General features: G+C 34.7%; 1 non-coding gene across 1 annotated transcript; it reads right to left on the bottom strand.

Annotated features, from left to right (window-relative positions):
* Window positions 1-1,793: 1,793 nt before the first annotated feature.
* Window positions 1,794-1,901, bottom strand: LOC148546597 (small nucleolar RNA R71). Its single transcript, XR_015900911.1, has one exon. It is a non-coding gene; the product is annotated as a small nucleolar RNA R71 (small nucleolar RNA).
* Between the last annotated feature and the right edge of the window lie 6,493 nt (window positions 1,902-8,394).

Genomic DNA, 8,394 nt, shown 5'->3' with positions numbered 1-8,394 from the left:
TGTCTTTCTTTTCTTAAAAATTTTCAAAAATATGTTCTTGATGCTCATCATGATCTTCAAAGTGTTCTTGGTGTTCATCTTGACATTCAAAGTGTTCTTGCATGTATTATTTGTTTTGATCTTAAATTTTTATGTTTTGTTTCATTTTGTTGTTTTTCTCTCTCTTCATTAAGAATTCAAAAGTAAAAAAAAAATATCTTTTCCTTATTCTTCTCATAATTTTCGAAATTTTGAGTTGACTTGGCAAAAAATTTTTAAAGTCTAGTTGTTTCTTGTTAGTCAAGTCAAAAATTTCAATTTAAAAATTTTATCTTTTCAAATCTTTTTCAAAATCAATTTTTTTTTCATTTTTTTATGATTTTCGAATTTCATTCTTAAAATTTTTCAAAATCTTTTTCATTTTTCTTTTAATGTTTTCAAAAATTTTAAAACTAATTTTTCAAATCTTTTTCTTAATTTTATTTCATATTTTCAAAAATCCTTGCTAACAATTAATGTTTTGATTCAAAAATTTCAAGTTTGTTAATTTTTCTGTTAAGAAAGGTTCAATCTTTAAATTTTAGAATCATATCTTTTAGTTTCTTGTTAGTCAAGTCATCAACTTTAATTTAAAAAAAAATCAAATCTTTTTAATTTCTTTTTCAATCCTTTTTCAAAATAAATTTCAATCATATCTTTTTAAAATTTTAATTTCAAAATCTTTTTCTAACTTTTTATTTTTTCAAAATTTATTTTCAAATCTTTTTCAATTAACTACTTGACTTGTTTGTTTTAATTTTAAAAAAATTTACTATTTATTTTCTTTTTCAAAACCACCTAACTACTTTTTCACTTCTCATTTTCAAAAACAACTAACCACTTTTTCAAAAATTTTTTAATTAACTAATTGTTTTAAATTCTAATTTTATTTTATTTCTTTTAATATTTTTGAAACTAACTTAATTAATTAAATAAAAATAAAAATATTTTTCTTTTCCCTCTTCTTAAAATCCGAATAATCTCTCTCTCTCTCTCGCTCTCTCTCTCTCTCTCTCTCTCTCTCTCTCATCTCTTTCTATTTATTTATTTATTTACTAACACTTCTCTTCTACTCATAATTTGAACCCCTCTCTCTTCTCTTTGTTCGAATTACTCATCTCCTCTCTCTTCTCATTCTTCTATTCTTCTATTCTTATACTCACATAAAGGAATCTCTATACTGTGACATAGAGGATTCCCATTCTCTCTTTGTTCTCTTCTTTTTCATATGAGCAGGAACAAGGATAAGGACATTCTTGTTTAAGCTAATCCTGAACCTGAAAGGATTCTGAAGAGGAAGCTAAGAGAAGCTAAAGCACAACACTCCGGAGAGGACCTTACAGAAAATTTCAAAAAAGAAGCAGACATGGCAGCCGAACCCAACAACAATGGTGGAGATGCAAGGAAGATGCTTTGTTGACTTTATTGCACCAACTTCCAACTTCTATGGAAGAAGCATCTCAATTCCTGCAATTGGAGCAAACAACTTTGAGCTTAAGCCTCAATTAGTTTCTCTGATGCAACAGAATTGCAAGTTTCATAGACTTCCGTTGGAAAATCCTCATCAGTTCTTAGTTGAATTCTTGCAAATTTGTGACACTGTTAAGACCAATGGGGTTAATCCCGAGGTTTACAGACTTCTACTTTTCCCCTTTGCTGTAAGAGACAGCAGAGCTAGGATATGGTTGGACTCACAACCTAAAGAAAGTCTGAACTCTTGGGAAAAGTTGATCAATGCTTTCTTGGCCAAATTCTTTTCACCTCAAAGGATGAGCAAGCTTAGAGTGGAAGTCCAAACCTTCAGACAGAAGGAAGGTGAATCCCTCTATGAAGCTTGGGAAAGATACAAGCAATTGATCAGAAGGTGTCCTTTTGACATGCTTTGAGAATGGAGGCACAAGTGGGTCAGCTGAGTAAAAGAGTTACTGAAACTCCTCCTAGTACTCTCCCAAGCAATACAGAAGAAAATCCAAAGAGAGAGTGCAAGGCCATCAATATATCCAAAGTGGCCGAACCTATAGAGGAGGAAGAGGCAGTGATTTCCAGTGAGGAAGACCTCAATGGACGTCCACTGACCACTAAGGAGTTCCCTAATGAGGAACCAAAGGAATCTGAGGCTCATACAGAGACCATAGAGATTCTACTGAACTTACTGTTGCCATTCATGAGCTCTGATGAGTATTCTTCCTCTGAAGAGGATGAAGATATTGTTGAAGAGCAAGTTGCTCGGTATCTAGGAGCAATCATGAAGCTGAATGCCAAGTTATTTGGTAATGAGACTTGGGAGGATGAACCTCCATTGCTCATCAATGAACTGAATACCTTGGTTCGGCAGAAATTACCTCAGAAGAAACCGGATCCCGGAAGGTTCTTAATACCTTGTACCATAGGCACCATGACCTTTGAGAAGGCTCTATGTAACTGATGAGCGGATAATTTATACCTTTTTTGGCATTTTTTACATAGTTTCTAGTATGTTTTAGTTACTTTTTATTATATTTTTATTAGTTTTTATGCAAAAATCAAATTTCTGGCTTTATTATGAGTTTGTGTATTTTTCTATAATTTCAGGTATTTTCTGGCTGAAATTGAGGGACCTGAGCAAAAATTGCTGAAAAAGGACTGCAGATGCTATTTGATTCTAACCCTTCTGCACTCGAAGTGAATTTTCTGGACCTACAAAATCCCAATTGGCGCGCTCTCAATAGTGTTGGAAAGTAGACACTATGGGCTTTCCAGTAATATATAATAGTCCATACTTTGCCCGAGATTTGATGGCCCTAACTGGCGCTAAAAGTCATACTAAAACTTTCTAGCGTAAAATGCCAGAACTGGCACTAAAACTGGCGTAAAATGCCCACACTGGCACCCAAGCTGGCGTTTTACTCGAAGGATGGCCTATGCACGTGTAAAGCTCAATGCTCAGCCCAAGCACACACCAAGTGGGCCCCGGAAGTGGATTTCTGCTCTATCTGCACTTAGTTACTTATTTTCTGTAATCCCTAGTAACTAGTTTAGTATAAATAGCACTTTTTACTATTGTATTAGAGAGCTTATGCCATTATTCACGATTGGAGGCTGGCTACACGGCCATGACTAGACCTTCTTTTCTCTTATGTATTTTCTATGGTGGAGTTTCTACACCTCATAGATTAAGGTGTAAAGCTCTGCTGTTCTTCATGAATTAATGCAATTACTACTGTTTCTCTTTCAATTCACGCCTACTTCTTCTCCAAAATATACTCTCGTATTTAATTCAGTTAAGTCAGAATGAAGGGGTGACCCGGGACAATCACCCAATCTTTGTTACTCGCTTAGCCAAGATCCATGTGCCTGACAACCACAAAGCAGTCTACATGATGTTCAACGTAGTCATTGGACAACAGCCGGAGTATATTCTCTTGGGTCTCTAATACACGGACCGAGTCCGTGAGATTAGGATCTTCGTGGTATAGGCTAGAATCATTGGTAGCATTCCTGGGATCCGGAAAGTCTAAACCTTGTCTGTGGTATTCCGAGTAGGATCCGGGAAGGGATGACTGTGACGAGCTTCAAACCTACGAATGTTGGGTGCAGTGACAGTGTGCAAAAGGATGAATGGATCCTATTCTGACGCTAGTGGGAACCAACAGATGATTAGCCATGCGGTAGCTGTGCTTGGTATTTTTCATCCGACAGTTGATTAGCCGTACAGAGGACCATTTTCACTGAGAGGATCCTACAGCTTGCCATGGAAGGGAGCACGCATGATTGGAAGAAGACAATAGGAAAGTAGAGGTTCAGAAGCAACAAAGCATCTCCAAATGCTTATCTAAAATTCCCACTAACGAATTACATAAGTATCTCTATTTTATTTTATGTTTTATTTATATTTTAATTATCAAAACCTCATAACCATTTGAATCCGCCTGACTGAGATTTACAAGATGACCATAGCTTGCTTCAAGCCGACAATCTCCGTGGGATCGACCCTTACTCATGTAAGGTATTACTTGGACGACCCAGTGCACTTGCTGGTTAGTTGTGCGGAGTTGTGAAAAGTGTGAATCAGAATTTCGTCCACCAAGTTTTTGGCGCCGTTGCTGGGGATTGTTCGAGTTTGGATAACTGACGGTTCATCTTGTTGCTTAGATTAGGTAATTTTATTTTATGTTTAAGCTTTTTACTTTTACTTTTCGAAAAAAAAAAAAAGAAATTTTGTGTTCTTCAGAATTTTTAAGAATGAATTCTAGAGCTTCATGAGATATGTTGAAACTTGGCTGGCTGTTAGGCCATGTCTAATCTTTTGGACTGAGGTTTCCACTTTCCATTGTAAAGAGGACATGCTTGTATGTGTTATGTTAAAGCTTGGCTGGCCATTTGGCCATGTCTAATTCTTTTGGACCGGAGCTTTAGAATAACATTGCATGAGCCTTTGGATTCTCAATTAAAATTCTGTGCTGAAGCATGGCTGGCCATTGGCCATGTCTAATCTTTTGGACCGAAACTTTAGACTAACATTGAACGAATCCTGGAATTCTTATTAAAAATTTTGAATTTATTTATTTTCTTTTTCCAAATAATTTTTGAAAAATACAAAAAAAAAAATTAATAAAATCATAAAACCAAAAATTTTGTGTTCCTTGTTTGAGTCTTGTGTCAAATTTTAAGTTTGGTGTCAATTGCATGTTTTAATTTTTCTTTAATTGTCAAAAATATATGCATTGTGTTCTTCATTGATCTTCAAGTGGTTCTTGATGATTTTCCTTGTTTGATCTTTGAATTTTCTTGTTTTGTGTCTTTTCTTGTTTTTCTTGTACTTTTTTGAATTATTAGTGTCTAAACATTAAAAATTTCTAAGTTTGGTGTCTTGCATGTATTTCTTTTCTTAAAAATGTTCAAAAATATGTTCTTGATGTTCATCATGATCTTCAAAGTGTTCTTGGTGTTCATCTTGACATTCAAAGTGTTCTTGCATGCATTATTTGTTTTGATCTTGAATTTTTAAGTTTTGCATCATTTAGTTGTTTTTCTCTCTCTTCATTAATTCAAAAATAAAAAATAATATCTTTCCCTTATTTTACTCATAAATTTCGAAATTTTGGGTTGACTTAGTCAAAAAAATTTTTAAAATTTAGTTGTTTCTTATTAGTCAAGTCAAAATTTCAATTTAAAAATTCTATCTTTTCAAATCTTTTTCAAAAATAAAATCTTTTTCATTTCTCTTCTTAATATTTTCAAAAATTTTAAAAATTTATTTTCAAAACCTTTTTCTTACTTTTATTTCATGATTTTCGAAATTATTGCTAACATTTAATGTTTTGATTCAAAAAATTTTTCAAGTTATTACTTGCCTATTAAGAAATGATCAATCTTTAAATTCTAGAATCATATCTTTTAGTTTCTTGTTAGTCAAGTAATTAACTTTAATTTCAAAAATCAAATCTTTTTAATTTCCTATTCAAATCTTTTTCAAAATAAATTTCAGTCATATCTTTTTCAAAACTTAATTTCAAAATCTTTTTCCAACTTCTTATCTTTTCAAAATTGATTTTCAAATCTTTTTCAATTAACTACTTGACTTTTTGTTTGTTTTACTATTTCTTATCTTTTTTAAAACCACCTAACTACTTTTCTCTCTCTAATTTTCAAAAACCACTAACAATTTTTTCAAAATTCTTTTTAATTAACTAATTGCTTTAAATTCTAATTTTATTTTATTTCTTTTAATAAATTCGAATTATAACTAATAATTAAAATAAAAACAAAAATATTTTTCTTTTATTTTAATTAATATTCGAATACACCCTCTCTCTCATCCCCTTCTATTTATTTTATTTATCTACTAACACTTCTCTTCTTAAAAATTCGAACCCTCTTCCTCTCTCAGTGTTCGAATTCTTCTTCTTTTTCCTTCTTCATTCTATTCTTCTATTCTTCTACTCACATAAAGGAATATGTATACTGTGACATAGAGGATTCCTCTTCTTTTCGGTTCTCTTCTTTTTCATATGAGTAGGAGTAAGGATAAGAACATTCTTGTTGAAGCTGATCCTGAACCTGAAAGGACTATGAAGAGGAAGCTAAGAGAAGCTAAAGCACAACACTCTGGAGAGGACCTAACAGAAATTTTCGTAAAAGAAGAAGACATGGCAGCCGAAAATAACAACAATGGTGGAGATGCAACGAAGATGCTTGGTGACTTTACTGCACCAACTTCTGACTTCTATGGAAGAAGCATCTCAATTCCTGCAATTGGAGCAAACAACTTTGAGCTTAAGCCTTAATTAGTTTCTCTAATGCAGCAGAATTGCAAGTTTCATGGACTTCCATTGGAAGATCCTCATCAGTTCTTAGCTGAGTTCTTGCAAATCTGTGACACTGTTAAGACCAATGGGGTTAATCCTGAGGTCTATAGACTTTTACTTTTCCCTTTTGCTGTAAGAGACAGAGCTAGGATATGGTTGGACTCACAACCTAAAGAAAGCCTGAACTCTTGGGAAAAGTTGGTCAATACTTTCTTAGCCAAATTCTTTCTACCTCAAAAGTTGAGCAAGCTTAGAGTGGAAGTCCAAACCTTCAGACAGAAGGAAAGTGAATCCCTCTATGAAACTTGGGAAAGATACAAGCAATCGATCAAAAGATGTACTTTTGACATGCTTTCAGAATGGAGCATCCTATGTATATTCTATGATGGTCTGTCTGAGTTGTCCAAGATGTCATTGGATCACTCTACTGGTGGATCTCTTCATCTGAAGAAGACACCTGCAAAAGCCCAGGAACTTATTGAGATGGTTGTAAATAATCAGTTCATGTATACTTCTGAAAGAAATCCTTTGAATAATGGGACAACTCTGAAGAAAGGAGTTCTTGAGATTGATACTATGAATGTAATATTGGCTCAGAATAAAATATTGACTCAGCAAGTCAATATGATTTCTCAGAGTCTGATTGGAATGCAAGCTGCATCTGGCAATACTAAAGAAGCTCCCTTTGAAGAAGAAGCTTATGACCCTGAGAACCCTGCAATGGAAGAAGTGAATTACATGGGAGAATCCTATGGAAACACTTATAATCCTTCATGGAGAAATCATCCTAATTTCTCATGGAGGGATTAGCAAAAGCCTAATCAAGGCTTCAATAATAATAATGGTGGGAGAAATAGGTTTGTCAATAGCAAACCTTTTCCATCATCTTCTGAGTAACAGACAGAGAATTCTAAGCAGAGCCTCTCTGACTTAGCAACCATAGTCTCTAATCTATCTAAGACCACTCTCAGTTTCATGACTGAAACAAGGTCCTTCATCAGAAATTTGGAGGCACAAGTGGGTCAACTAAGAAAAAGAGTTACTAAAATCCCTCCCAGTACTCTCCCAAGCAATACAAAAGAGGATCCAAAAAGAAAGTGCAAGGCCATCAATATACCCAACATGGCTGAACCTAGAGAGAGTCAAAAGGCAGTGATTCCCAATGAAGAAGACCTCAATGGACGTCCACTAGCCAATAAGGAGTTCCCCATTGAGGAACCAAAAGAATCTGAGGCTCATACAGAGACCATAGAGATTCCACTGAACATACTGTGGCCATTCATGAGCTCTGATGAGTATTCTTCCTCCGAAGAGGATGAAGATATCGTTGAAGAGCAAGTTGCTCAGTATCTAGGAGCAATCATGAAGCTGAATGCTAAGTTATTTGGTAATGAGACTTGGGAGGATGAACCTCCATTGCTCATCAATGAACTGAATACCTTGGTTCAACATAAATTACCTCAGAAGAAACCGGATCCCGGAAAGTTCTTAATACATTACATCATAGGCACCATGACCTTTAAAAAGGCTCTGTGTGACCTTAGTTCAAGTATAAACCTCATTCCACTCTTTGTAATGGAGAAACTAGGGATCTTTGAGGTACAAGCTGCAAGAATCTCACTAGAGATGGCAGACAGCTCAAGGAAACAGGCTTATGGACTTGTAGAGGATGTCTTAGTGAAGATTGAAGGTTTTTACATCCCTACTGACTTCATAATCCTAGACAGTGGGAAAGATGAGGATGAATCCATTATCCTTGGAAAACCCTTCCTAGCCATAACAAGAGCTGTGATTGATGTGGACAGAGGAGAGTTAGTCCTTCAATTGAATGAGGACTACCTTGTGTTTAAGGCTCAAGGATCTTCTTCTGTAACCATGGAGAGGAAGCATGAAAAGCTTCTCTCAATACAGAGTCAAACAGAGCCCCCACACTCAACTTCTAAGTTTGGTGTTGGGAGGCCATCATCAAGCTTTGAGTCTCAGTGAAGCTCTCTAAGAGCTTACTGTCAAGCTATTGACATTAAAGAAGCGCTTGTTGGGAGGCAACCCAATGTTATTTAATTATATTTATTTATATTCCATTGTCATT

Source organism: Arachis ipaensis, chromosome B9 (genome assembly GCF_059453495.1).
Source record: "Arachis ipaensis isolate K30076 ecotype BB chromosome B9, ASM5945349v1, whole genome shotgun sequence".
In the NCBI taxonomy this organism is placed as follows: Eukaryota; Viridiplantae; Streptophyta; class Magnoliopsida; order Fabales; family Fabaceae; genus Arachis; species Arachis ipaensis.
The sequence above is the reverse complement of the archived record's forward strand: the minus strand, read 5'-3'. Positions and strand labels throughout refer to the sequence as shown.